Raw genomic sequence first — 23,293 nt, forward strand, 5'->3', positions numbered from 1 at the left:
CCATGGGTCTATTGCTGCCTCGGGCACCTTATGGCCGTTCTGCTGTGAGTCAAAGATTTTCGAATCGGACGAAAAACTGATAGTGAATTGTAACTTTCAGGGCCACCTAATGACGATGGATCACTCAAATTGCGTCCCGATTCAATACATCGTCCTCCAGCCGACTTGTCTCCATGGGTGTATTGCTGCCTCGGGCACCTTATGGCCGTTCTGCTGTGAGTCAAAGATTTTCGAATCGGACGAAAAACTGGTAGTGAATTGTAACGTTCAGGGCCACCTAATGACGATGGATCACTCAAATTGCGTCCCGATTCAATACATCGTGGACCAGCAGACTTGTCTCCATGGGTCTATTGCTGCCTCGGGCACCTTATGGTCGTTCTCTCGAGAGTCTAGATTATCGAATGGGACGAAAAACTGATAGTTAATTGTAACATTCAGGGCCTCCTAATGACGATGGAACACTCAAATTGCGTCCCGATTCAATACATCGTCCTCCAGCAGACTTGTCTCCATGGGTCTATTGCTGCCTCTGGCACCTTATGGCCATTCTGCTGTGAGTCAAAGATTTTCGAATCGGACGAAAAACTGATATGGGATTGTAACATTCATTGCCACCTTATGACGATGGATCACTCAAATTGCGTCCCGATTCAATACATCGTCCTCCAGCCGACTTGAATCCATGGGTCTATTGCTGCCTCGGGCACCTTATGGCCGTTCTGCAGTGAGTCTAGATTATCGAATGGGACGAAAAACTGATAGTGAATTGTAACGTTCAGGGCCACCTAATGACGATGGATCACTCAAATTGCGTCCCGATTCAATACCTCGTGCTCCAGCAGACTTGTCTCCATGGGTCTATTGCTGCCTCGGGCACCTTATGGCCGTTCTGCTGTGAGTCAAAGATTTTCGAATCGGACGAAAAACTGATAGCGAATTGTAACATTCAGGGCCACCTTATGACGATGGATCACTCAAATTGCGTCCCGATTCAATACATCGTCCTCCAGCCGACTTGAATCCAAGGGTCTATTGCTGCCTCGGGCACCTTATGGCCGTTCTGCTGTGAGTCAAAGTTTTTCGAATCGGACGAAAAACTGATAGTGAATTGTAACGTTCAATGCCACCTAATGACGATGGATCACTCAAATTGCGTCCCGATTCAATACATCGTCCTCCAGCAGACTTGTCTGCATTGGTCTATTGCTGCCTCGGGCACCTTATGGCCGTTCTGCTGTAAGACAAAGATTTTCGAATCTGACGAAAAACTGATAGTGAATTGTAACATTCAGGTACACCTAATGACGCTGGATTACTCAAATTGCGTCCCGATTCAATACATCGTCCTCCAGCCGACTTGTCTCCATGTGTCTATTGCTGCCTCGGGCACCTTATAGCCGTTCTGCTGTGAGTCAAAGATTTTCGAATCGGACGAAAAACTGATAGTGAATTGTAACTTTCAGGGCCACCTAATGACGATGGATCACTCAAATTGCGTCCCGATTCAATACATCGTCCTCCAGCCGACTTGTCTCCATGGGTGTATTGCTGCCTCGGGCACCTTATGGCCTTTCTGCTGTGAGTCAAAGATTTTCAAATCGGACGAAAAACTGATAGTGAATTGTAACGTTCAGGGCCTCCTAATGACGATGAACTACTCAAATTGCGTCCCGATTCAATACCGCATGCTCCAGCAGACTTGTCTCCATGGGTCTATTGCTGCCTCGGGCTCCTTATGGCCGTTCTGCTGTGACTCAAAGATTATCGAATGGGACGAAAAACTGATAGTGAATTGTAACATTCAGGGCCACGTAATGACGATGGATCACTCAAATTGCGTCCCGATTCAATACATCGTCCTCCAGCAGACTTGTCTCCATGTGTCTATTGCTGCCTCGGGCACCTTATGGCCGTTCTGCTGTGAATCAAAGTTTTTCGAATCGGACGAAAAACTGATAGTGAATTGTAACGTTCAGGGCCACCTAATGACGATGGATCACTCAAATTGCGTCCCGATTCAATACATCGTCCTCCAGCAGACTTGTCTGCATTTGTCTATTGCTGCCTTTGGCACCTTATGGCCGTTCTGCTGTAAGACAAAGATTTTCGAATCTGACGAAAAACTGATAGTGAATTGTAACATTCAGGTCCAGCTAATGACGATGGATCACTCAAATTTCGTCCCGATTCAGTACATCGTCCTCCAGCCGACTTGTCTCCATGGGTCTATTGCTGCCTCGGGCACCTTATGGCCGTTCTGCTGTGAGTCAAAGATTTTCGAATCGGACGAAAAACTGATAGTGAATTGTAACTTTCAGGGCCACCTAATGACGATGGATCACTCAAATTGCGTCCCGATTCAATACATCGTCCTCCAGCCGACTTGTCTCCATGGGTGTATTGCTGCCTCGGGCACCTTATGGCCGTTCTGCTGTGAGTCAAAGATTTTCGAATCGGACGAAAAACTGGTAGTGAATTGTAACGTTCAGGGCCACCTAATGACGATGGATCACTCAAATTGCGTCCCGATTCAATACATCGTGGACCAGCAGACTTGTCTCCATGGGTCTATTGCTGCCTCGGGCACCTTATGGTCGTTCTCTCGAGAGTCTAGATTATCGAATGGGACGAAAAACTGATAGTTAATTGTAACATTCAGGGCCTCCTAATGACGGTGGAACACTCAAATTGCGTCCCGATTCAATACATCGTCCTCCAGCAGACTTGTCTCCATGGGTCTATTGCTGCCTCTGGCACCTTATGGCCATTCTGCTGTGAGTCAAAGATTTTCGAATCGGACGAAAAACTGATAGGGAATTGAAACATTCATAGCCACCTTATGACGATGGATCACTCAAATTGCGTCCCGATTCAATACATCGTCCTCCAGCCGACTTGAATCCATGGGTCTATTGCTGCCTCAGGCACCTTATGGCCGTTCTGCAGTGAGTCTAGATTATCGAATGGGACGAAAAACTGATAGTGAATTGTAACGTTCAGGGCCACCTAATGACGATGGATCACTCAAATTGCGTCCCGATTCAATACATCGTCCTCCAGCAGACTTGTCTCCATGGGTCTATTGCTGCCTTGGGCACCTAATGGCCGATCTGCTGTGAGTCAAAGATTTTCGAATCGGACGAAAAACTGATAGTGAATTGTAACATTCAGGGCCACCTTATGACGATGGATCACTCAAATTGCGTCCCGATTCAATACATCGTCCTCCAGCCGTTTTGAATCCATGGGTCTATTGCTGCCTCGGGCACCTTGTGGCCGTTCTGCAGTGAGTCTAGATTATCGAATGGGACGAAAAACTGATAGTGAATTGTAACGTTCAGGGCCACCTAATGACGATTGATCACTCAAATTGCGTCCCGATTCAATACATCGTGGACCAGCAGACTTGTCTCCATGGGTCTATTGCTGCCTCGGGCACCTTATGGTCGTTCTCCCGAGAGTCTAGATTATCGAATGGGACGAAAAAGTGATAGTTAATTGTAACATTCAGGGCCTCCTAATGACGATGGAACACTCAAATTGCGTCCCGATTCAATACATCGTCCTCCAGCAGACTTGTCTCCATGGGTCTATTGCTGCCTCGGGCACCTTATGGCCGTTCTGCTGTGAGTCAAAGATTTTCGATTCGGACGAAAAACTGATAGTGAATTGTAACATTCATTGCCACCTTATGACGATGGATCACTCAAATTGCGTCCCGATTCATTACATCGTCCTCCAGCCGACTTGAATCCATAGGTCTATTGCTGCCTTGGGCACCTTATGGCCGTTCTGCTGTGAGTCAAAGATTTTCGAATCGGACGAAAAACTCATAGTGAATTGTAACTTTCAGGGCCACCTAATGACGATGGATCACCAAATTGCGTCCCGAATCAATACATCGTGGATCAGCAGACTTGTCTCCATGGGTCTATTGCTGCCTCGGGCACCTTATGGTCGTTCTCCCGAGAGTCTAGATTATCGAATGGGACGAAAAACTGATAGTTAATTGTAACATTCAGGGCCTCCTAATGACGATGGAACACTCAAATTGCGTCCCGATTCAATACATCGTCCTCCAGCAGACTTGTCTCCATGGATCTATTGCTGCCTCGGGCACCTTATGGCCGTTCTGCTGTGAGTCAAAGATTTTCGAATCGGACGAAAAACTGACAGCGAATTGTAACATTCAGGGCCACCTTATGACGATGGATCACTCAAATTGCGTCCCGATTCAATACATCGTCCTACAGCCGACTTGAATCCAAGGGTCTATTGCTGCCTCGGGCACCTTATGGCCGTTCTGCAGTGAGTCTAGACTATCGAATGGGACGAAAAACTGATAGTGAATTGTAACGTTCAGGGCCACCTAATGACGATGGATCACTCAAATTGCGTCCCGATTCAATACATCGTCCTCCAGCAGACTTGTCTCCATGGGTCTATTGCTGCCTCGGGCACCTTATGGCCGTTCTGCTTTGAGTCAAAGATTTTCGAATCGGACGAAAAACTGATAGTGAATTGTAACGTTCAGGGCCTCCTAATGACGATGGACTACTCAAATTGCGTCCCGATTCAATACCTCATGCTCCAGCAGACTTGTCTCCATGGGTCTATTGCTGCCTCGGGCACCTTATGGCCGTTCTGCTGTGACTCAAAGATTATCGAATGGGACGAAAAACTGATAGTGAATTGTAACGTTCAGGGCCACCTAATGACGATGGATCACTCAAATTGCGTCCCGGTTCAATACATCGTCCTCCAGCAGACTTGTCTCCATGGGTCTAATGCTGCCTCGGGCACCTTATGGTCGTTCTCCCATGTGTCTAGATTATCGATTGGGACGAAAACCTGATAGTTAATTGTAACATTCAGGGCCTCCTAATGACGATGGAACACTCAAATTGCGTCCCGATTCAATAGCTCGTCCTCCAGCAGATTGTCTCCATGGGTCTATTGCTGCCTCGGGCACATTATGGCCGTTCTGCTGTGAGTCAAAAATTTTCGAATCTGACGAAAAACTGATAGTGAATTGTAACATTCAGGGCCTCCTACTGACGATGGATCACTCAAATTGCGTCCCGATTCAATACATCGTCCTCCAGCAGATTGTATCCATGGTTCTATTGCTGCCTCGGGCACATTATGGCCGTTCTGCTGAGTGTCAAAGATTTTCGAATCTGACGAAAAACTGATAGTGAATTGTAACATTCAGGGCCACATAATGACGATGGATCACTCAAATTGCGTCCCGATTCAATACAACGACCTTCAGCCGACTTGTCTCCATGGGTCTATTGCTGCCTGGGCACCTTATGGCCGTTCAGCTTTGAGTCAGAGATTTTCGAGTCAACGAAAAACTGATAGTGAATTGTAACGTTCAGGGCCTCCTAATGACGATGGACTACTCAAATTGCGTCCCGATTCAATACCTCATGCTCGAGCAGACTTGTCTCCATGGGTCTATTGCTGCCTCAGGCACCTTATGGCCGTTCTGCTGTGAGTCTAGATTATCGAATGGGACGAAAAACTGATAGTGAGTTGTAACGTTTAGGGCCACCTAATGACGATGGATCACTCAAATTGCGTCCCGATTCAATACATCGTCCTCCAGCACACTTGTCTCCATGGGTCTATTGCTGCCTTGGGCACCTTATGGCCGTTCTGCTGTGAGTCAAAGGTTTTCGAATCTGACGAAAAACTGATAGTGAATTGTAACTTTCAGGGCCACCTAATGACGATGAATCACTCAAATTGTGTCCCGATTCAATACATCGTCCTCCAGCAGACTTGTCTCCATGGGTCTATTGCTGCCTCGGGCACCTTATGGCCGTTCTCCCGTGAGTCTAGATTATCGAATGGGACGAAAAACTGATAGTTAATTGTAACATTCAGGGCCACCTAATGACGATGGAACACTCAAATTGCGTCCCGATTTAATACATCGTCCTCAAGCAGTCTTGTCTGCATGGGTCTATTGCTGCCTCGGGCACCTTATGGCCGTTCTGCTTTGAGTCAAAGATTTTCGAATCGGACGAAAAACTGATAGTGAATTGTAACGTTCAGGGCCTCCTAATGACGATGGACTACTCAAATTGCGTCCCGATTCAATACCTCATGCTCCAGCAGACTTGTCTCCATGGGTCTACTGCTGCCTCTGGCACCTTATGGCCGTTCGCCTGTGAGTCTAGATTATCGAATGGGACGAAAAACTGATAGTGAGTTGTAACGTTCAGGGCCACCTAATGACGATGGATCACACAAATTGGGTCCCGATTCAATACATCGTCCTCCAGCAGACTAGTCTCCATGGGTCTATTGCTGCCTTGGGCACCTTATGGCCGTTCTGCTGTGAGTCAAAGATTTTCGAATAGGACGAAAAACTGATAGTGAATTGTAACTTTCAGGGCCACCTAATGACGATGAATCACTCAAATTGTGTCCCGATTCAATACATCGTCCTCCAGCAGACTTGTCTCCATGGGTCTATTGCTGCCTCGGGCACCTTATGGTCGTTCTGCTTTGAGTCAAAGATTTTCGAATCGGACGAAAAACTGATAGAGAATTGTAACGTTCAGGGCCTCCTAATGACGATGGACTACTCCAATTGCGTCCCGATTCAATACCTCATGCTCCAGCAGACCTGTCTCCATGGGTCTATTGCTGCCTCGGGCACCTTATGGCCGTTCTGCTGTGAGTCAAAGATTATCGAATGGGACGAAAAACTGATAGTGAATTGTAACGTTCAGGGCCACCTAATGACGATGTATCACTCAAATTGCGTCCCGATTCAATACATCGTCCTCTAGCAGACTTGTCTCCATGGGTCTATTGCTGCCTCGGGCACCTTATGGTCGTCTTCCCGTGTGTCTAGATTATCGAATGGGACGAAAAACTGATAGTTAATTGTAACATTCAGGGCCTCCTAATGACGATGGAACACATAAATTGCGTCCCGATTCAATACGTCGTCCTCCAGCTGATTGTCTCCATGGGTCTATTGCTGCCTCGGGCACCTTATGGCCGTTCTACTGTGAGTCAAAGTTTTTCGAATCGGACGAAAAACTGATAGTGAATTGTAACGTTCAGGGCCACCTAATGACGATGGATCACTCAAATTGCGTCCCGATTCAATACATCGTCCTCCAGCCGACTTGTCTCCATGGGTCTATTGCTGCCTCGGGCACCTTATGGCCGTTCTGCTGTGAGTCAAAGATTTTCGAATCGGACGAAAAACTGATAGTGAATTGTAACTTTATGGGCCACCTAATGACGATGGAACACTCAAATTGCGTCCCGATTCAATACATCGTCCTCCAGCCGACTTGTCTCCATGGGTGTATTGCTGCCTCGGGCACCTTATGGCCGTTCTGCTGTGAGTCACAGATTTTCGAATCGGACGAAAAACTGGTAGTGAATTGTAACGTTCAGGGCCACCTAATGACGATGGATCACCCAAATTGCGTCCCGATTCAATACATTGTGGACCAGCAGACTTGTCTCCATGGGTCTATTGCTGCCTCGGCCACCTTATGGTCGTTCTCCCGTGAGTCTAGATTATCGAAGGGGACGAAGAACTGATAGTTAATTGTAACATACAGGGCCTCCTAATGACGATGGAACACTCAAATTGCGTCCCGATTCAATTCATCGTCCTCCAGCAGACTTGTCTCCATGGGTCTATTGCTGCCTCGGGCACCTTACGGCCGTTCTGCTGTGAGTCAAAGATTTTCGAATCGGACGAAAAACTGATAGTGAATTGTAACATTCAGGGCCACCTTATGACGATGGATCACTCAAATTGCGTCCCGATTCAATACATCGTCCTCCAGCCGACTTGAATCCATGGGTCTATTGCTGCCTCGGGCACCTTATGGCCGTTCTGTAGTGAGTCTAGATTATCGAATGGGACGAAAAACTGATAGTGAATTGAAACGTTCAGGGCCTCCTAATGACGATGGAACACTCAAATTGCGTCCCGATTCAATACCTCGTGCTCCAGCAGACTTGTCTCCATGGGTCTATTGCTGCCTCGGGCACCTTATGGCCGTTCTGCTGTGACTCAAAGATTATCGAATGGGACGAAAAACTGATAGTGAATTGTAACATTCAGGGCAACCTTATGACGATGGATCACTCAAATTGCGTCCTGATTCAATACATCGTCCTCCAGCCGACTAGAATCCATGGGTCTATTGCTGCCTCGGGCACCTTATGGCCGTTCTGTAGTGAGTCTAGATTATCGAATGGGACGAAAAACTGATAGTGAATTGAAACGTTCAGGGCCTCCTAATGACGATGGAACACTCAAATTGTGTCCCGATTCAATACCTCGTGCTCCAGCAGACTTGTCTCCATGGGTCTATTGCTGCCTCGGGCACCTTATGGCCGTTCTGCTTTGAGTCAAAGATTTTCGAATCGGACGAAAAACTGATAGTGAATTGTAACATTCAGGGCCACCTAATGACGATGGAACACTCAAATTGCGTCCCGATTTAATACATCGTCCTCCAGCAGTCTTGTCTCCATGGGTCTATTGCTGCCTCGGGCACCTTATGGCCGTTCTGCTTTGAGTCAAAGATTTTCGAATCGGACGAAAAACTGATAGTGAATTGTAACGTTCAGGGCCTCCTAATGACGATGGACTACTCAAATTGCGTCCCGATTCAATACCTCATGCTCCAGCAGACTTGTCTCCATGGGTCTATTGCTGCCTCTGGCACCTTATGGCCGTTCGGCTGTGAGTCTAGATTATCGAATGGGACGAAAAACTGATAGTGAGTTGTAACGTTCAGGGCCACCTAATGACGATGGATCACTCAAATTGCGTCCCGATTCAATACATCGTCCTCCAGCAGACTTGTCTCCATGGGTCTATTGCTGCCTTGGGCACCTTATGGCCGTTCTGCTGTGAGTCAAAGATTATCGAATGGGACGAAAAACTAATAGTGAATTGTAACGTTCAGGACCACCTAATGACGATGGAACACTCAAATTGCGTCCCGATTCAATACCTCGTGCTCCAGCAGACTTGTCTCCATGGGTCTATAGCTGCCTCGGGCACCTTATGGCCGTTCTGCTGTGAGTCTAGATTATCGAATGGGACGAAAAACTGATAGTGAGTTGTAACGTTCAGGGCCACCTAATGACGATGGATCACACAAATTGGGTCCCGATTCAATACATCGTCCTCCAGCAGACTAGTCTCCATGGGTCTATTGCTGCCTTGGGCACCGTATGGCCGTTCTGCTGTGAGTCAAAGATTTACGAATAGGACGAAAAACTGATAGTGAATTGTAACTTTCAGGGCCACCTAATGACGATGAATCACTCAAATTGTGTCCCGATTCAATACATCGTCCTCCAGCAGACTTGTCTCCATGGGTCTATTGCCGCCTCGGGCACCTTATGGCCGTTCTGCTTTGAGTCAAAGATTTTCGAATCGGACGAAAAACTGATAGTGAATTGTAACGTTCAGGGCCTCCTAATGACGATGGACTACTCCAATTGCGTCCCGATTCAATACCTCATGATCCAGCAGACCTGTCTCCATGGGTCTATTGCTGCCTCGGGCACCTTATGGCCGTTCTGCTGTGACTCAAAGATTATCGAATGGGACGAAAAACTGATAGTGAATGGTAACGTTCAGGGCCACCTAATGACGATGTATCACTCAAATTGCGTCCAGATTCAATACATCGTCCTCCAGCAGACTTGTCTCCATGGGTCTATTGCTGCCTCGGGCACCTTATGGTCGTCTTCCCGTGTGTCTAGATTATCGAATGGGACGAAAAACTGATAGTTAATTGTAACATTCAGGGCCTCCTAATGACGATGGAACACACAAATTGCGTCCCGATTCAATACATCGTCCTCCAGCAGATTGTCTCCATGGGTCTATTGCTGCCTCGGGCACCTTATGGCCGTTCTGCTGTGAGTCAAAGTTTTTCGAATCGGACGAAAAACTGATAGTGAATTGTAACGTTCAGGGCCACCTAATGACGATGGATCACTCAAATTGCGTCCCGATTCGATACATCGTCCTCCAGCAGACTTGTCTCCATAGGTCTATTGCGCCTCGGGCACCTTATAGCCGTTCTGCTGTGAGTCAAAGATTTTCGAATCGGACGAAAAACTGGTAGTGAATTGTAACGTTCAGGGCCACCTAATGACGATGGATCACCCAAATTGCGTCCCGATTCAATACATTGTGGACCAGCAGACTTGTCTCCATGGGTCTATTGCTGCCTCGGCCACCTTATGGTCGTTCTCCCGTGAGTCTAGATTATCGAAGGGGACGAAGAACTGATAGTTAATTGTAACATACAGGGCCTCCTAATGACGATGGAACACTCAAATTGCGTCCCGATTCAATTCATCGTCCTCCAGCAGACTTGTCTCCATGGGTCTATTGCTGCCTCGGGCACCTTACGGCCGTTCTGCTGTGAGTCAAAGATTTTCGAATCGGACGAAAAACTGATAGTGAATTGTAACATTCAGGGCCACCTTATGACGATGGATCACTCAAATTGCGTCCCGATTCAATACATCGTCCTCCAGCCGACTTGAATCCATGGGTCTATTGCTGCCTCGGGCACCTTATGGCCGTTCTGTAGTGAGTCTAGATTATCGAATGGGACGAAAAACTGATAGTGAATTGAAACGTTCAGGGCCTCCTAATGACGATGGAACACTCAAATTGCGTCCCGATTCAATACCTCGTGCTCCAGCAGACTTGTCTCCATGGGTCTATTGCTGCCTCGGGCACCTTATGGCCGTTCTGCTGTGACTCAAAGATTATCGAATGGGACGAAAAACTGATAGTGAATTGTAACATTCAGGGCAACCTTATGACGATGGATCACTCAAATTGCGTCCTGATTCAATACATCGTCCTCCAGCCGACTAGAATCCATGGGTCTATTGCTGCCTCGGGCACCTTATGGCCGTTCTGTAGTGAGTCTAGATTATCGAATGGGACGAAAAACTGATAGTGAATTGAAACGTTCAGGGCCTCCTAATGACGATGGAACACTCAAATTGTGTCCCGATTCAATACCTCGTGCTCCAGCAGACTTGTCTCCATGGGTCTATTGCTGCCTCGGGCACCTTATGGCCGTTCTGCTGTGACTCAAAGATTTTCGAATCGGACGAAAAACTGATAGTGAATTGTAACGTTCAGGGCCACCTAATGACGATGTATCACTCAAATTGCGTCCAGATTCAATACATCGTCCTCCAGCAGACTTGTCTCCATGGGTCTATTGCTGCCTCGGGCACCTTATGGTCGTCTTCCCGTGTGTCTAGATTATCGAATGGGACGAAAAACTGATAGTTAATTGTAACATTCAGGGCCTCCTAATGACGATGGAACACACAAATTGCGTCCCGATTCAATACATCGTCCTCCAGCAGATTGTCTCCATGGGTCTATTGCTGCCTCGGGCACCTTATGGCCGTCCTGCTGTGAGTCAAAGTTTTTCGAATCGGACGAAAAACTGATAGTGAATTGTAACGTTCAGGGCCACCTAATGACGATGGATCACTCAAATTGCGTCCCGATTCGATACATCGTCCTCCAGCAGACTTGTCTCCATAGGTCTATTGCGCCTCGGGCACCTTATAGCCGTTCTGCTGTGAGTCAAAGATTTTCGAATCGGACGAAAAACTGGTAGTGAATTGTAACGTTCAGGGCCACCTAATGACGATGGATCACTCAAATTGCGTCCCGATTCAATACATCGTCCTCCAGCCGACTTGTCTCCATGGGTCTATTGCTGCCTCGGGCACCTTATGGCCGTTCTGCTGTGAGTCAAAGATTTTCGAATCGGACGAAAAACTGATAGTGAATTGTAACTTTATGGGCCACCTAATGACGATGGAACACTCAAATTGCGTCCCGATTCAATACATCGTCCTCCAGCCGACTTGTCTCCATGGGTGTATTGCTGCCTCGGGCACCTTATGGCCGTTCTGCTGTGAGTCAAAGATTTTCGAATCGGACGAAAAACTGGTAGTGAATTGTAACGTTCAGGGCCACCTAATGACGATGGATCACCCAAATTGCGTCCCGATTCAATACATCGTGGACCAGCAGACTTGTCTCCATGGGTCTATTGCTGCCTCGGCCACCTTATGTTCGTTCTCCCTTGTGTCTAGATTATCGAAGGGGACGAAGAACTGATAGTTAATTGTAACATTCAGGGCCTCCTAATGACGATGGAACACTCAAATTGCGTCCCGATTCAATTCATCGTCCTCCAGCAGACTTGTCTCCATGGGTCTATTGCTGCCTCGGGCACCTTATGGCCGTTCTGCTGTGAGTCAAAGATTTTCGAATCGGACGAAAAACTGATAGTGAATTGTAACATTCAGGGCCACCTTATGACGATGGATCACTCAAATTGCGTCCCGATTCAATACATCGTCCTCCAGCCGACTTGAATCCATGGGTCTATTGCTGCCTCGGGCACCTTATGGCCGTTCTGTAGTGAGTCTAGATTATCGAATGGGACGAAAAACTGATAGTGAATTGAAACGTTCAGGGCCTCCTAATGACGATGGAACACTCAAATTGCGTCCCGATTCAATACATCGTCCTCCAGCAGACTTGTCTCCATGGGTCTATTGCTGCCTCGGGCACCTTATGGCCGTTCTGCAGTGAGTCTAGATTATCGAATGGGACGAAAAACTGATAGTGAATTGTAACGTTCAGGGCCACCTAATGACGATGGATCACTCAAATTGGGTCCCGATTCAATACATCGTCCTCCAGCCGACTTGAATCCTTGGGTCTATTGCTGCCTCGGGCACCTTATGGCCGTTCTGCTTTGAGTCAAAGATTTTCGAATCGGACGAAAAACTGATAGTGAATTGTAACGTTCAGGGCCACCTAATGACGATGAACTACTCAAATTGCGTTCCGATTCAATACCTCATGCTCCAGCAGACTTGTCTCCATGGGTCTATTGCTGCCTCGGGCACCTTATGGTCGTTCTCCCGTGAGTCTAGATTATCGAAGGGGACGAAGAACTGATAGTTAATTCTAACATTCAGGGCCTCCTAATGACGATGGAACACTCAAATTGCGTCCCGATTCAATTCATCGTCCTCCAGCAGACTTGTCTCCATGGTTCTATTGCTGCCTCGGGCACCTTATGGCCGTTCTGCTGTGAGTCAAAGATATTCGAATCGGACGAAAAACTGATAGTGAATTGTAACATTCAGGGCCACCTTATGACGATGGATCACTCAAATTGCGTCCCGATTCAATACATCGTCCTCCAGCCGACTTGAATCCATGGGTCTATTGCTGCCTCGGGCACCTTATGGCCGTTCTGTAGTGAGTCTAGATTATCGAATGGGACGAAAAACTGATAGTGAATTGAAACGTTCAGGGCCTCCTAATGACGATGGAACACTCAAATTGCGTCCCGATTCAATACCTCGTGCTCCAGCAGACTGGTCTCCATGGGTCTATTGCTGCCTCGGGCACCTTATGGCCGTTCTGCTGTGACTCAAAGATTATCGAATGGGACGAAAAACTGATAGTGAATTGTAACGTTCAGGGCCACCTAATGACGATGGAACACTCAAATTGCGTCCCGATTCAATACCTCGTGCTCCAGCAGACTGGTCTCCATGGGTCTATTGCTGCCTCGGGCACCTTATGGCCGTTCTGCTGTGAGTCTAGATTATCGAATGGGACGAAAAACTGATAGTGAGTTGTAACGTTCAGGGCCACCTAATGACGATGGATCACACAAATTGGGTCCCGATTCAATACATCGTCCTCCAGCAGACTAGTCTCCATGGGTCCATTGCTGCCTTGGGCACCGTATGGCCGTTCTGCTGTGAGTCAAAGATTTTCGAATAGGACGAAAAACTGATAGTGAATTGTAACTTTCAGGGCCACCTAATGACGATGAATCACTCAAATTGTGTCCCGATTCAATACATCGTCCTCCAGCAGACTTGTCTCCATGGGTCTATTGCTGCCTCGGGCACCTTATGGCCGTTCTGCTTTGAGTCAAAGATTTTCGAATCGGACGAAAAACTGTTAGTGAATTGTAACGTTCAGGGCCTCCTAATGACGATGGACTACTCCAATTGCGTCCCGATTCAATACCTCATGATCCAGCAGACCTGTCTCCATGGGTCTATTGCTGCCTCGGGCACCTTATGGCCGTTCTGCTGTGACTCAAAGATTATCGAATGGGACGAAAAACTGATAGTGAATGGTAACGTTCAGGGCCACCTAATGACGATGTATCACTCAAATTGCGTCCAGATTCAATACATCGTCCTCCAGCAGACTTGTCTCCATGGGTCTATTGCTGCCTCGGGCACCTTATGGTCGTCTTCCCGTGTGTCTAGATTATCGAATGGGACGAAAAACTGATAGTTAATTGTAACATTCAGGGCCTCCTAATGACGATGGAACACACAAATTGCGTCCCGATTCAATACATCGTCCTCCAGCAGATTGTCTCCATGGGTCTATTGCTGCCTCGGGCACCTTATGGCCGTTCTGCTGTGAGTCAAAGTTTTTCGAATCGGACGAAAAACTGATAGTGAATTGTAACGTTCAGGGCCACCTAATGACGATGGATCACTCAAATTGCGTCCCGATTCGATACATCGTCCTCCAGCAGACTTGTCTCCATAGGTCTATTGCGCCTCGGGCACCTTATAGCCGTTCTGCTGTGAGTCAAAGATTTTCGAATCGGACGAAAAACTGGTAGTGAATTGTAACGTTCAGGGCCACCTAATGACGATGGATCACTCAAATTGCGTCCCGATTCAATACATCGTCCTCCAGCCGACTTGTCTCCATGGGTCTATTGCTGCCTCGGGCACCTTATGGCCGTTCTGCTGTGAGTCAAAAATTTTCGAATCGGACGAAAAACTGATAGTGAATTGTAACTTTATGGGCCACCTAATGACGATGGAACACTCAAATTGCGTCCCGATTCAATACATCGTCCTCCAGCCGACTTGTCTCCATGGGTGTATTGCTGCCTCGGGCACCTTATGGCCGTTCTGCTGTGAGTCAAAGATTTTCGAATCGGACGAAAAACTGGTAGTGAATTGTAACGTTCAGGGCCACCTAATGACGATGGATCACCCAAATTGCGTCCCGATTCAATACATCGTGGACCAGCAGACTTGTCTCCATGGGTCTATTGCTGCCTCGGCCACCTTATGTTCGTTCTCCCGTGAGTCTAGATTATCGAAGGGGACGAAGAACTGATAGCTAATTGTAACATTCAGGGCCTCTTAATGCCGATGGAACACTCAAATTGCGTCCCGATTCAATTCATCGTCCTCCAGCAGACTTGTCTCCATGGGTCTATTGCTGCCTCGGGCACCTTATGGTCGTCTTCCCGTGTGTCTAGATTATCGAATGGGACGAAAAACTGATAGTTAATTGTAACATTCAGGGCCTCCTAATGACGATGGAACACACAAATTGCGTCCCGATTCAATACATCGTCCTCCAGCAGATTGTCTCCATGGGTCTATTGCTGCCTCGGGCACCTTATGGCCGTTCTGCTGTGAGTCAAAGTTTTTCGAATCGGACGAAAAACTGATAGTGAATTGTAACGTTCAGGGCCACCTAATGACGATGGATCACTCAAATTGCGTCCCGATTCGATACATCGTCCTCCAGCAGACTTGTCTCCATAGGTCTATTGCGCCTCGGGCACCTTATAGCCGTTCTGCTGTGAGTCTAGATTATCGAATGGGACGAAAAACTGATAGTGAGTTGTAACGTTCAGGGCCACCTAATGACGATGGAACACTCAAATTGCGTCCCGATTTAATACATCGTCCTCCAGCAGTCTTGTCTCCATGGGTCTATTGCTGCCTCGGGCACCTTATGGCCGTTCTGCTTTGAGTCAAAGATTTTCGAATCGGACGAAAAACTGATAGTGAATTGTAACGTTCAGGGCCTCCTAATGACGATGGACTACTCAAATTGCGTCCCGATTCAATACCTCATGCTCCAGCAGACTTGTCTCCATGGGTCTATTGCTGCCTCTGGCACCTTATGGCCGTTCGGCTGTGAGTCTAGATTATCGAATGGGACGAAAAACTGATAGTGAGTTGTAACGTTCAGGGCCACCTAATGACGATGGATCACTCAAATTGCGTCCCGATTCAATACATCGTCCTCCAGCAGACTTGTCTCCATGGGTCTATTGCTGCCTTGGGCACCTTATGGCCGTTCTGCTGTGAGTCAAAGATTATCGAATGGGACGAAAAACTAATAGTGAATTGTAACGTTCAGGACCACCTAATGACGATGGAACACTCAAATTGCGTCCCGATTCAATACCTCGTGCTCCAGCAGACTTGTCTCCATGGGTCTATAGCTGCCTCGGGCACCTTATGGCCGTTCTGCTGTGAGTCTAGATTATCGAATGGGACGAAAAACTGATAGTGAGTTGTAACGTTCAGGGCCACCTAATGACGATGGATCACACAAATTGGGTCCCGATTCAATACATCGTCCTCCAGCAGACTAGTCTCCATGGGTCTATTGCTGCCTTGGGCACCGTATGGCCGTTCTGCTGTGAGTCAAAGATTTACGAATAGGACGAAAAACTGATAGTGAATTGTAACTTTCAGGGCCACCTAATGACGATGAATCACTCAAATTGTGTCCCGATTCAATACATCGTCCTCCAGCAGACTTGTCTCCATGGGTCTATTGCCGCCTCGGGCACCTTATGGCCGTTCTGCTTTGAGTCAAAGATTTTCGAATCGGACGAAAAACTGATAGTGAATTGTAACGTTCAGGGCCTCCTAATGACGATGGACTACTCCAATTGCGTCCCGATTCAATACCTCATGATCCAGCAGACCTGTCTCCATGGGTCTATTGCTGCCTCGGGCACCTTATGGCCGTTCTGCTGTGACTCAAAGATTATCGAATGGGACGAAAAACTGATAGTGAATGGTAACGTTCAGGGCCACCTAATGACGATGTATCACTCAAATTGCGTCCAGATTCAATACATCGTCCTCCAGCAGACTTGTCTCCATGGGTCTATTGCTGCCTCGGGCACCTTATGGTCGTCTTCCCGTGTGTCTAGATTATCGAATGGGACGAAAAACTGATAGTTAATTGTAACATTCAGGGCCTCCTAATGACGATGGAAAACACAAATTGCGTCCCGATTCAATACATCGTCCTCCAGCAGATTGTCTCCATGGGTCTATTGCTGCCTCGGGCACCTTATGGCCGTTCTGCTGTGAGTCAAAGTTTTTCGAATCGGACGAAAAACTGATAGTGAATTGTAACGTTCAGGGCCACCTAATGACGATGGATCACTCAAATTGCGTCCCGATTCGATACATCGTCCTCCAGCAGACTTGTCTCCATAGGTCTATTGCGCCTCGGGCACCTTATAGCCGTTCTGCTGTGAGTCAAAGATTTTCGTATCGGACGAAAAACTGGTAGTGAATTGTAACGTTCAGGGCCACCTAATGACGATGGATCACTCAAATTGCGTCCCGATTCAATACATCGTCCTCCAGCCGACTTGTCTCCATGGGTCTATTGCTGCCTCGGGCACCTTATGGCCGTTCTGCTGTGAGTCAAAGATTTTCGAATCGGACCAAAAACTGATAGTGAATTGTAACTTTATGGGCCACCTAATGACGATGGAACACTCAAATTGCGTCCCGATTCAATACATCGTCCTCCAGCCGACTTGTCTCCATGGGTGTATTGCTGCCTCGGGCACCTTATGGCCGTTCTGCTGTGAGTCAAAGATTTTCGAATCGGACGAAAAACTGGTAGTGAATTGTAACGTTCAGGGCCACCTAATGACGATGGATCACCCAAATTGCGTCCCGATTCAATACATCGTGGACCAGCAGACTTGTCTCCATGGGTCTATTGCTGCCTCGGCCACCTTATGTTCGTTCTCCCGTGAGTCTAGATTATCGAAGGGGACGAAGAACTGATAGTTAATTGTAACATTCAGGGCCTCCTAATGACGATGGAACACTCAAATTGCGTCCCGATTCAATTCATCGTCCTCCAGCAGACTTGTCTCCATGGGTCTATTGCTGCCTCGGGCACCTTATGGCCGTTCTGCTGTGAGTCAAAGATTTTCGAATCGGACGAAAAACTGATAGTGAATTGTAACATTCAGGGCCACCTTATGACGATGGATCACTCAAATTGCGTCCCGATTCAATACATCGTCCTCCAGCCGACTTGAATCCATGGGTCTATTGCTGCCTCGGGCACCTTATGGCCGTTCTGTAGTGAGTCTAGATTATCGAATGGGACGAAAAACTGATAGTGAGTTGTAACGTTCAGGGCCACCTAATGACGATGGATCACACAAATTGGGTCCCGATTCAATACATCGTCCTCCAGCAGACTAGTCTCCATGGGTCCATTGCTGCCTTGGGCACCGTATGGCCGTTCTGCTGTGAGTCAAAGATTTTCGAATAGGACGAAAAACTGATAGTGAATTGTAACTTTCAGGGCCACCTAATGACGATGAATCACACAAATTGTGTCCCGATTCAATACATCGTCCTCCAGCAGACTTGTCTCCATGGGTCTATTGCTGCCTCGGGCACCTTATGGCCGTTCTGCTTTGAGTCAAAGATTTTCGAATCGGACGAAAAACTGTTAGTGAATTGTAACGTTCAGGGCCTCCTAATGACGATGGACTACTCCAATTGCGTCCCGATTCAATACCTCATGATCCAGCAGACCTGTCTCCATGGGTCTATTGCTGCCTCGGGCACCTTATGGCCGTTCTGCTGTGACTCAAAGATTATCGAATGGGACGAAAAACTGATAGTGAATGGTAACGTTCAGGGCCACCTAATGACGATGTATCACTCAAATTGCGTCCAGATTCAATACATCGTCCTCCAGCAGACTTGTCTCCATGGGTCTATTGCTGCCTCGGGCACCTTATGGTCGTCTTCCCGTGTGTCTAGATTATCGAATGGGACGAAAAACTGATAGTTAATTGTAACATTCAGGGCCTCCTAATGACGATGGAACACACAAATTGCGTCCCGATTCAATACATCGTCCTCCAGCAGATTGTCTCCATGGGTCTATTGCTGCCTCGGGCACCTTATGGCCGTTCTGCTGTGAGTCAAAGTTTTTCGAATCGGACGAAAAACTGATAGTGAATTGTAACGTTCAGGGCCACCTAATGACGATGGATCACTCAAATTGCGTCCCGATTCGATACATCGTCCTCCAGCAGACTTGTCTCCATAGGTCTATTGCGCCTCGGGCACCTTATAGCCGTTCTGCTGTGAGTCAAAGATTTTCGAATCGGACGAAAAACTGGTAGTGAATTGTAACGTTCAGGGCCACCTAATGACGATGGATCACTCAAATTGCGTCCCGATTCAATACATCGTCCTCCAGCCGACTTGTCTCCATGGGTCTATTGCTGCCTCGGGCACCTTATGGCCGTTCTGCTGTGAGTCAAAAATTTTCGAATCGGACGAAAAACTGATAGTGAATTGTAACTTTATGGGCCACCTAATGACGATGGAACACTCAAATTGCGTCCCGATTCAATACATCGTCCTCCAGCCGACTTGTCTCCATGGGTGTATTGCTGCCTCGGGCACCTTATGGCCGTTCTGCTGTGAGTCAAAGATTTTCGAATCGGACGAAAAACTGGTAGTGAATTGTAACGTTCAGGGCCACCTAATGACGATGGATCACCCAAATTGCGTCCCGATTCAATACATCGTGGACCAGCAGACTTGTCTCCATGGGTCTATTGCTGCCTCGGCCACCTTATGTTCGTTCTCCCGTGAGTCTAGATTATCGAAGGGGACGAAGAACTGATAGCTAATTGTAACATTCAGGGCCTCTTAATGCCGATGGAACACTCAAATTGCGTCCCGATTCAATTCATCGTCCTCCAGCAGACTTGTCTCCATGGGTCTATTGCTGCCTCGGGCACCTTATGGTCGTCTTCCCGTGTGTCTAGATTATCGAATGGGACGAAAAACTGATAGTTAATTGTAACATTCAGGGCCTCCTAATGACGATGGAACACACAAATTGCGTCCCGATTCAATACATCGTCCTCCAGCAGATTGTCTCCATGGGTCTATTGCTGCCTCGGGCACCTTATGGCCGTTCTGCTGTGAGTCAAAGTTTTTCGAATCGGACGAAAAACTGATAGTGAATTGTAACGTTCAGGGCCACCTAATGACGATGGATCACTCAAATTGCGTCCCGATTCGATACATCGTCCTCCAGCAGACTTGTCTCCATAGGTCTATTGCGCCTCGGGCACCTTATAGCCGTTCTGCTGTGAGTCTAGATTATCGAATGGGACGAAAAACTGATAGTGAGTTGTAACGTTCAGGGCCACCTAATGACGATGGAACACTCAAATTGCGTCCCGATTTAATACATCGTCCTCCAGCAGTCTTGTCTCCATGGGTCTATTGCTGCCTCGGGCACCTTATGGCCGTTCTGCTTTGAGTCAAAGATTTTCGAATCGGACGAAAAACTGATAGTGAATTGTAACGTTCAGGGCCTCCTAATGACGATGGACTACTCAAATTGCGTCCCGATTCAATACCTCATGCTCCAGCAGACTTGTCTCCATGGGTCTATTGCTGCCTCTGGCACCTTATGGCCGTTCGGCTGTGAGTCTAGATTATCGAATGGGACGAAAAACTGATAGTGAGTTGTAACGTTCAGGGCCACCTAATGACGATGGATCACTCAAATTGCGTCCCGATTCAATACATCGTCCTCCAGCAGACTTGTCTCCATGGGTCTATTGCTGCCTTGGGCACCTTATGGCCGTTCTGCTGTGAGTCAAAGATTATCGAATGGGACGAAAAACTAATAGTGAATTGTAACGTTCAGGACCACCTAATGACGATGGAACACTCAAATTGCGTCCCGATTCAATACCTCGTGCTCCAGCAGACTTGTCTCCATGGGTCTATAGCTGCCTCGGGCACCTTATGGCCGTTCTGCTGTGAGTCTAGATTATCGAATGGGACGAAAAACTGATAGTGAGTTGTAACGTTCAGGGCCACCTAATGACGATGGATCACACAAATTGGGTCCCGATTCAATACATCGTCCTCCAGCAGACTAGTCTCCATGGGTCTATTGCTGCCTTGGGCACCGTATGGCCGTTCTGCTGTGAGTCAAAGATTTACGAATAGGACGAAAAACTGATAGTGAATTGTAACTTTCAGGGCCACCTAATGACGATGAATCACTCAAATTGTGTCCCGATTCAATACATCGTCCTCCAGCAGACTTGTCTCCATGGGTCTATTGCCGCCTCGGGCACCTTATGGCCGTTCTGCTTTGAGTCAAAGATTTTCGAATCGGACGAAAAACTGATAGTGAATTGTAACGTTCAGGGCCTCCTAATGACGATGGACTACTCCAATTGCGTCCCGATTCAATACCTCATGATCCAGCAGACCTGTCTCCATGGGTCTATTGCTGCCTCGGGCACCTTATGGCCGTTCTGCTGTGACTCAAAGATTATCGAATGGGACGAAAAACTGATAGTGAATGGTAACGTTCAGGGCCACCTAATGACGATGTATCACTCAAATTGCGTCCAGATTCAATACATCGTCCTCCAGCAGACTTGTCTCCATGGGTCTATTGCTGCCTCGGGCACCTTATGGTCGTCTTCCCGTGTGTCTAGATTATCGAATGGGACGAAAAACTGATAGTTAATTGTAACATTCAGGGCCTCCTAATGACGATGGAAAACACAAATTGCGTCCCGATTCAATACATCGTCCTCCAGCAGATTGTCTCCATGGGTCTATTGCTGCCTCGGGCACCTTATGGCCGTTCTGCTGTGAGTCAAAGTTTTTCGAATCGGACGAAAAACTGATAGTGAATTGTAACGTTCAGGGCCACCTAATGACGATGGATCACTCAAATTGCGTCCCGATTCGATACATCGTCCTCCAGCAGACTTGTCTCCATAGGTCTATTGCGCCTCGGGCACCTTATAGCCGTTCTGCTGTGAGTCAAAGATTTTCGTATCGGACGAAAAACTGGTAGTGAATTGTAACGTTCAGGGCCACCTAATGACGATGGATCACTCAAATTGCGTCCCGATTCAATACATCGTCCTCCAGCCGACTTGTCTCCATGGGTCTATTGCTGCCTCGGGCACCTTATGGCCGTTCTGCTGTGAGTCAAAGATTTTCGAATCGGACCAAAAACTGATAGTGAATTGTAACTTTATGGGCCACCTAATGACGATGGAACACTCAAATTGCGTCCCGATTCAATACATCGTCCTCCAGCCGACTTGTCTCCATGGGTGTATTGCTGCCTCGGGCACCTTATGGCCGTTCTGCTGTGAGTCAAAGATTTTCGAATCGGACGAAAAACTGGTAGTGAATTGTAACGTTCAGGGCCACCTAATGACGATGGATCACCCAAATTGCGTCCCGATTCAATACATCGTGGACCAGCAGACTTGTCTCCATGGGTCTATTGCTGCCTCGGCCACCTTATGTTCGTTCTCCCGTGAGTCTAGATTATCGAAGGGGACGAAGAACTGATAGTTAATTGTAACATTCAGGGCCTCCTAATGACGATGGAACACTCAAATTGCGTCCCGATTCAATTCATCGTCCTCCAGCAGACTTGTCTCCATGGGTCTATTGCTGCCTCGGGCACCTTATGGCCGTTCTGCTGTGAGTCAAAGATTTTCGAATCGGACGAAAAACTGATAGTGAATTGTAACATTCAGGGCCACCTTATGACGATGGATCACTCAAATTGCGTCCCGATTCAATACATCGTCCTCCAGCCGACTTGAATCCATGGGTCTATTGCTGCCTCGGGCACCTTATGGCCGTTCTGTAGTGAGTCTAGATTATCGAATGGGACGAAAAACTGATAGTGAATTGAAACGTTCAGGGCCTCCTAATGACGATGGAACACTCAAATTGCGTCCCGATTCAATACATCGTCCTCCAGCAGACTTGTCTCCATGGGTCTATTGCTGCCTCGGGCACCTTATGGCCGTTCTGCAGTGAGTCTAGATTATCGAATGGGACGAAAAACTGATAGTGAATTGTAACGTTCAGGGCCACCTAATGACGATGGATCACTCAAATTGGGTCCCGATTCAATACATCGTCCTCCAGCCGACTTGAATCCTTGGGTCTATTGCTGCCTCGGGCACCTTATGGCCGTTCTGCTTTGAGTCAAAGATTTTCGAATCGGACGAAAAACTGATAGTGAATTGTAACGTTCAGGGCCACC

The sequence above is a fragment of the Schistocerca cancellata genome, unplaced genomic scaffold (genome assembly GCF_023864275.1).
Source record: "Schistocerca cancellata isolate TAMUIC-IGC-003103 unplaced genomic scaffold, iqSchCanc2.1 HiC_scaffold_780, whole genome shotgun sequence".
NCBI lineage: Eukaryota > Metazoa > Arthropoda > Insecta > Orthoptera > Acrididae > Schistocerca > Schistocerca cancellata.